Source organism: Pinus tabuliformis, chromosome X (assembly GCF_031772625.1).
Source record: "Pinus tabuliformis cultivar Carrire ecotype Pingquan chromosome X, CPIR1, whole genome shotgun sequence".
Lineage (NCBI taxonomy): Eukaryota > Viridiplantae > Streptophyta > Pinopsida > Pinales > Pinaceae > Pinus > Pinus tabuliformis.
In genome coordinates this window covers 1,452,679,724-1,452,688,165 of record NC_142308.1, presented here as the reverse complement: position 1 = coordinate 1,452,688,165, position 8,442 = coordinate 1,452,679,724, and positions in this window count along the sequence as shown.

The following is an 8,442-nucleotide window of genomic DNA, read 5'->3' as shown; positions in this document are numbered from 1 at the left end:
GGTTTAACTATGTTGGTGTGAGTTGTTTTGTGATGTCTGTGTCTAGTAATGGTGGAAAGCATGGTCAAATGTGGTCCACATTGAACACTAGGTGCAGGTCAAGGAGTGAAGGAATGTTTAGCTAAAAATCATTGTCTCCCATAACCTTTTTAATGGTTTAGGACCCATATCAAAGTGGTTTGAACTTCCAATGCGCTTCAGTAAGGTATTCTTTTTCCAATTGCATCCAAACATTATCACCAACCTAAAACTTGTGTGGCACCTAATGTTGATCATGTCACTTCTTGTACTTGGAATTGGACTTCTCCAAGATTCCGTGAACCCATTGGCGAATATGTTGCATTCGTACAATAGATATTGTTTCATTATCAACCTCAGATAATACGTGCGGATTATGTATGTGTAGTTGCATAAGGCATGGCAACATCCATCAAACATAATGGTTGAAATCCTAGACCCACTTGAAAGGGATTGCAACTAGTCAATCTATGGAGAGCTTTGTTATAACTGTGTTTCACATAGAGAAGATTCCCATCCTAGGTTTGTGGATGCTTGGATTTGTACATCAGGAGTATGTGTACTATCAACTTGTTGACGACCTCTCTCTAGCCATTAGTATGTGCATGGAATGCAATTGACTTGGTGAGCTTGGTGTCTAATAGTGTCTAGAAGATTAACCAGAATGTACTCAGGAACCTACTACCCCTATCTGATATAATGGTCTAAGGGATCACAAAATGTACCTACACGTGTTCAAAGAAGAGTTTGGAAGAGTCCTCTATTGTGATACTCTTCTTGCAGGCCGCCAATATATCCATCTGAGAAAATTTGTCCATGACCACAAGTACACAAGCATTACCATGCTTGGTAGAAAGGAGGCCAAACATATAGACCTTGGAGATGGATTCCCAAGGCTTGCTAGGAGTTGGAAAAGGAGTGTACATAACTCTCTTTTTTATGGTTGGTTTTGTGATGTTGCGGGCAATGAAGGATCTAACATATTTCCCAGTATCTTCTCTGAGTTTTGTCCAATAAAGGTACTTTTGTAGTACATCCATAGTTTTCTCCACACCAAAGTGTCCTGCAACCTGACTATAGTGTGCCTCTCAAATTAGCTTGGCACACTCGCTTGAAGGAAGAGAAATGTTGCTCAGGTAGCATAGTAATGCATCTTGGAGGTGGAAACAATGAACTTGTTTTCCATTTATTAGTGTTTGGTATATGGAGGTGAACTCTAGATCATTTTTGTATCGTTGCAGTCATCTAGAGGTCTCATGGCCGCAAGAGTTTAGAACAATTGTCAGTGCTGCAACTAGGGGTCAACTGAGGTAGTCTACAACATGATTAGTGTTTCCATTTTTGTATTTAACTTTCAAGTGAAATTGTCGCAGATATGTCAACCACTTATGATGATGATCTTTCTGAAACTTCCCTTGTGTCTATATAAACTAAAGAGGTCAATGCTTGGGGTGGATGACCATATCCTTCCCCAAAATGTAATGCTTCCATTGTCGGCAAGCTCGCATGATGGAATACATATCTTTGACATAGGTGGGGTACTTTTGAATTGTATGGAAAAGTGTCTCACTATGATAGCCCATTGAATGCACGTGCTAGGCAAGGACTACACCAATACCATAGTTAGAGGCATTTCTCTCAATTTAAAATTGTTGTTATTGGTCTAGAAATGTGCATACCAGTGCAAAGCAGAGGCGGAAATTCAACTCAATGAATTCTTTCGACTGGGACGCAGACCTAGAAAAATTTACTCTTTCTCCATGCTTCATAATCTAAATCAAACACAATGTCATATGGGAGAATCACAACACGAACCTCCAATCAAAAATTGCAAGGCCCAAAAACTTGTGAAGCTTTGTTAGAGTGGTCGGGGCTAGCCAATCCTAAATGATTTGGATCTTAGTTGGATCTACATCCACACCTCTCTCATTTATGACATAATGCAGATATTGGACCTAGCTCATGCCAATGGTGAATTTCTCCAAGCTGGCACACGGTTTATGTTGTCATGCGGCTTGAAAGACCCACCAAATGTGTTTCAAGTGTTCTTCCAAACTCTTTCTTAAGATGAGGATTTTGTCGAGATAAAAAACCACGAATGAGTTGGTGAAGGGCCACAACATGTCATCCCTTAACCTCATAAAAGTAGCAGGGACATTTTTCAACCCGAAGGAGATAAGAAAACCATTCAAAAATTCCTTCCTTGGATTTCAAGGTGGTCTTCCATACATTTGTGGGCTCTATTTGAACCTTGTTATAGCCAAACTTCAAATTGCTCTTGCTGAAATAATTTGCCCACTTGAGTTGTCCGAAAAGGCCAGCAATCTGTGGGATTAGATACATGTTCCTGAAAGTGATTTTTTTAGTACCCATTAGTTAATGAAAAGACTCTAGGTCCCATCCCTCTTTTGTACAAGTAAAATTGAGCTCCCACAAGGCCAAGAACTTTGTCGAAAGTTCCCTTTTTGTATAAACTCCTTGATTTTCCGCTTGATCTATTCATTTTCCAGAAGGAAGTAATGATATATCGACTTGTTGGGTAGAGGTTCATTTGGAGTCATATCGATCAAACTTTTGAATTAACAGTGCAAGGGTACCCCTGTGGGTGAGGAGAAGATGTCCTTGTATAATTCGATGACCATATCCACCTTTTTTATGTACATGGAGGCACCCTTTGTGATGGCCATGGATGTGGCCACAATCTTCCCCTTACTTTGAGAGTGAATCAGAAAGAAAACAAATTTCCCAGTATGGGAGATGATCTTACTAAATTTCTTAGCAAAGATCAAAGACATGGTGGTAAGTGGGGCTACCTTCGGTGTCCTGTGTAACTTATTACCTAAGGAAGTAATACAAGTGTGAGGTCTCGATCCATATACAACATGACACTTACATAAGTATGGTTGGCCTAATAATACATCAGAATATTCAAGAGGAGCAACATCACACATTACCTCATCCGTGAAAGGCTTGATGTTGTAGGGATGTCGACATTGCTAGCTAACACAAATATCTCATCCTTGGTGAAGCCACCCAATGGTGTACGGTTACAGGTGTGTTGTGGTCGGTAGGCCCAACCGCGCTTCATGACCTCTACTGAAATGAAGTTATTTAGCTATCACTGTCGAAAATGAATTGCAATGGTGAACACTTCACCCACATTTTTTAGTGGAAGAGACGCTCCCCCTCCTTTGGATCTTTAGCCCCAATATTTTGGATCTTGGTGGTGGCAACAGTGGTGTTGTGCTCCAGATATATATCTTTCTTCCCTTTTTCACTCCCCTTGTTGGGCTCTAACTCAAATTCGGAACATGCATCTCATTCTTAAGCCTTCAGCTCAGCCACCAATTATTGCTTCAATCGAAACTCACTTGTGTTGTGATTGGGGCTCTTATGGAACTCACACCACATTCCTATGTCATTCTTTGTCTTTGTGGTGTTATTCTTTTCTTGCATATTCGACAGGTTGTCCTGGGTCACCTTGCCTTGGCTTTGTCCTTTATTCGACAATTTTAGGGCACCTTTTCCTTACTTCAAATTCACAGATCCAAAGTCTAGATTCTTATGTTTAAACTTCTACTTGATCTTGACAGTGTATCGGTAGGCAGTGTAACAACCCTGGTTAAAGATCAATGTAAAAATTTATAAGACCAAAGTTGATGGGACACGTATTCTAAGTTGAATGTTAGGTAGGACATCCTAGTGGGTTTTCATTTGGTTGTTTATGGCTAAGGAAATTGGCAAAGGCAATGGAAAATGCTTTGGAAAGGAATGAGGCATTTATTTGGTACTTATTTATAAAAATAATGGAAATTAGGGAAAAAGGAGGTGAAAGGTCACAGGTTGGATGCGAGAGGGAAATTAAAGGAAAATAATGGAAAATTAATAAAATAGATGCCTCATTGATAAAAATACTTCTGAGGATCATTGAGAAATCTCTTAGTTAGAGAAATCTCTTGGCTCAAGCTTGATTAGTTCAATCTTGGAGCTCTCTTCTATTCTTTCTCTCTCACGCACACTTGGACACTTCAGTTTTTCTTGGAGCACTATGGCATTGGAGCAAGAAAGGGCAAGAGGAAGAAAAGATCATGTAGGGAAAGGGAAAATAAAGAAGCTACAACATGCTTCATTATAGGTATCGACTTTCATGTGTATTTTCCTTGCTATATTTGGCATGCGTGGTATTGCATGTGGTTTTTTTATCATGGCATGGGTTTTTCTAGGTGTGACAATGTTCTTTAACATAGCCTTGCCATTTCCTAATAGATTTAATCAGATGGGTTTTCAGAATTCAGTTAATGTGGGATGGTTGGATGGGTTTGAGGCTGAGCGGGGTGGATCTCTAAAATGAAAAACACATGGCCTAGTGATCCCTGGATCGAATTGTGTATTAAGGTAAATCCTAAGAGACTAGGAGGCACTCAAATTCCTCAGGGTGTAGGTGGAGAACGCTGGTGCCATCCGTGCATTCTTGGTGTTTTTTTGGCTTGTCCTATGAGTGCCACATTCATGCTTGGAATATGGAATGTGGGTGAATGGTTGAAGATATATTTGGCTTAGATATTTTGTAGTTGGGTGGAATGTGGAAGTCTCATTCCGTGTTTGTTTTTTTCATCATTAATGAAAGGTTGTTTCTCCTTGTCTTTCTATGAGAATTTTGATGGAATATATGTGGTCTATATGGATGTACTTTCATGAGTATTTCTATAGTTGTTTTATGTTGGTTGTATGTGTGTTTTATGACAATAGTTGTGTATGGATCTCAACATGTTTTTACCTAGAAATGAATGTATAATGTATCTATGGTATAATACTAGATGGTAATGCAGCAAATGAAATGAGGGAAAAATGTTTCTTAGTGATTCTAAGATAAGTACAGGATCCCTATATTTAATTATATTGGTTACACCTGTAGATTACATGTTTTCGACATGTTTGACAAAATTATGGTCATGGTTATTACGGGTCTGATTAAGGTCTTGTTTAACTTATTTATTTTGCATTGTTGTTTCCCTATTATTTTTTTGCTCCTAGCTTATCATTCTATTCTGGGAAGTGACTCGGCTCTAGGCCTAAAAAAGTGGCTCAAATCTCGGGGAAGCTGGCACAAAACTGGAAAAATGAGCCTCTGGATGCTAGCAGGCAAGCATGTGAGAGTGATTCTAGGTTTCTAGATGTTTTCATGCCAAATGCATGAGAGTGATTGAGTCTTTAGTTGGTAAAAACTTTAGTGGGACCCAAGTGCAAGCTATATAAAGTGTTGGATTACTTCTTGAGGGTCTTGAAGCTAATGTTGAATGTTTGTGTGTTATGTTTCGATCGATTCCACCTCCTTAAGGTAACATAGGAGGTCAAATCCAATGATAGGAGCCTCTCATCGCATATTTACCTCGGTTGGCATGGCTACTTGGGTAGATGTGGGAGGAGGGTGTTACAGAGTGGTATCATAGCATGGTTCAACCCTTAGACTCGATGGGTTATGTGTTGGTCATGCATGCATGTTAGTTGCATGTGTGTTTCTTACATTTGAATTCCATATGCTTGTTTCATTCCATAATGTTGATCATGATTGTAGTAAGGTTGTCATGAGGAGCTTGATTGATTTTTTGGAATGCGTTGTCATGAGTATATGGCCGTTACATATTGTTATATGTCACTTGATTATATCCTTGTATGTTAGGTTGCATCACTGTATGTTTGATTACATGTATTAGACTTGTAGCTTGGTTACAAGTATCGATCGTTTATGATTGAATACGTGCGTTCATCCTTATGTGTAGTTGATTAGGCATTACTTATGCATGTTGATGGTTGCATGTGGCAATGTGTACAATGGAGTAATGGTTGTTGTCATGCATGGGGTCATGGTTTGTGTAGTTATATGAATATGTGTCAGATAGTCAAGAATCATATTAACATGCGGTTGTATGAATTTCGATTGTTGTTTTATGTTAGATAACCTTATCATTATGTTATATGTTGTTGATGAGCGGGATAGGTTAACTTGTTGTTGTTATATGCTAGTAGCTTAATGATCAAGTTTATTTCATTTAAGATCTTCATGTTTTATGTATCATACTAAGTTGGATTGGTCAATGAAAATGGTTAAGGATATGACATTAAGGTATGAGTTAATATGTTGTGAAATTATGTCATACTAATCTAGACTCACTGTGCGGATGATTATTATGTATGAATGATAATCGTTTGTGAGTTTTAGTGACTATTATGGATACTATGATATTATTTATGTTTATGATGATGTGTTGAGATGTTAGATCATACATACTACATTGATACTCGAGACAAGATTGCCTCCTTTGAGATACACTAAGGTATGAATTTATTTATGTCATCTACCTTGTGCTTGATTGTTTGTTTAGGTCATCAAGTTAATTTAGTTAACATGGTATGTTTGCAAGTTTTTTGAACGTTTAATTTATTTTATAATATGAGTATGTGTTCCAATGATCTTCTCTTAAGATGATGGTATTAACACATATGTGTCGAGACAGTTGATATATACTTGAATGTTGTTGGTATTTGTAGGATTATGTCTAATGACTATGAGTTGACTATGGGTTATGAAATAATTTTTTGTAAAGGTTGATTTCAAATTGATAGGTATGATTGTCTTGATATCTGGAACATATGGTTGACATGTGTGAGCAGTTGTAGTGAACATGGTTGGTATTAGCATGACAAGGTAATAGTTGATGTGTTTATATAAGTAATAGTTGGGTGAAGAGGTAGTACATGGTAAGTCTCGATCGCGGCAAGGTAAAAAGGGTAAAAGAAAGGAATTGGACAATAATTCCTTTGGCTATCTTTGGAAACCCTAATTCTAAACGAATGAGTTCCTTGCATACATGAATTCTTCTTAACCTTGATTTTTTCTGACATTATGTGGTTATGTGCTATAGTCATGAACATGTACATGGAGTCCCTTGAGAGATCGTGTGGATGTCATCAATTGCAAGCAAAGTGCTTGGCACAACAAGATGAGGTAACTAGTGTATTGTCATGTTTATTTATGTACTAATAGTTATGTGTTAATGAGAGCATGATGCAAGGAGTTTCATGGCAAGAGACTACCATGAAATCTTGAATAAGACTTGCGTTGAGATTTCCCTGGAAGCAATGAGAAGCATGGGGATTGAGTCATGGTGTTTTTTCTTAGTCTTTTGCTTTTGGTAGTTGATGATTTGTTGTGCTTGATTGGTGGATTTGTTTATGTCTAGTGTATGGTTGTACTACTTTGTTTGCAAAGTCATCTTTTTATTGGTTTAATGGTTTTCTTCTAGTTTGTTTCTTGTGCATGCATTTTAAGTTTTGAGCCTTGGAATTGGTTGAGAAAGAGGAATGTTAATGGAGCTTGGGGAGAGTTGTGTGGTACCCAAAACGTAATATAAGATTCAAATGAAGCTCGGCTCATGAGTAAGCTCATCAGAAGGTAAGACTATGACAGTTGGTAGGACTAGTTGGTTCCATTGTGGTAAATGGACGTGGCAGTACAAACATGAGAAGGGTAACTAGAAAAGGTAAAGTAAATGGACCTGAGGTGTCAGATGGTTTGACTAAGTTGGGAACGATGGTTCCCAATGTTGTGCATGTTGTGCACAAATAAGGAATTTCTCTTAACATAGACCTTATGTTATCTGGTATTTATGTTATGATCATGATTATGATGATGTTTATATATGTATACATGTATGTGTGTATGTTGTTGTCTCACAGGATGATGATGTTTTATTCAAAATATTATATATGTATGTATGTATGTATGTATATCACTGTCTGAGAGGGTTTTAAGGGATCGTTTGTGTGGAGGAATGATTTCATATAAAGGTGAATAGTATGATGAGATTCATGGTTCATGAAGAATCAAGTAGGAAGAGTAGCCTAACACATCTATGAGGTAAGTATCATGTGGTTATTAGTTGATATTATGTGATTATATTATGTCTATGTTATGGAGATCTTATACCAAGGGATGCATCAATAGAATGAAAGTATTTTGGTCCGTGGCATGTTAGGATAAGCATGGATGGCAAAGATACACTAGAAGCAAGGTTACTTGGTAGAGATAGTGTGGTTTGGATGTGTGCTAGTATTGTTGTTCATATGTTGTATATGTTGTACATATTAAATTTGTGATGTTGTGTGCATGTGGTGTTGTGTATATAGTGTGTGTAGATGTCGTTATGCAATGTTATGTACATGGTGGTACATGGTGTTGTGAATGGTGCTATGTACATGTTGTATATGTAGTGCTATGTACATATGGCATCATGTGAATGTTGTACATATGATGATATGTACATATGGTGTTGTGTGCATGCTTTTACGAGTGGTTCTGTGAGAATTTGGTGCCATGTACATGTGGTACAAGTGGTGTTGTGTGTAGGTGTTGTTATGTACATG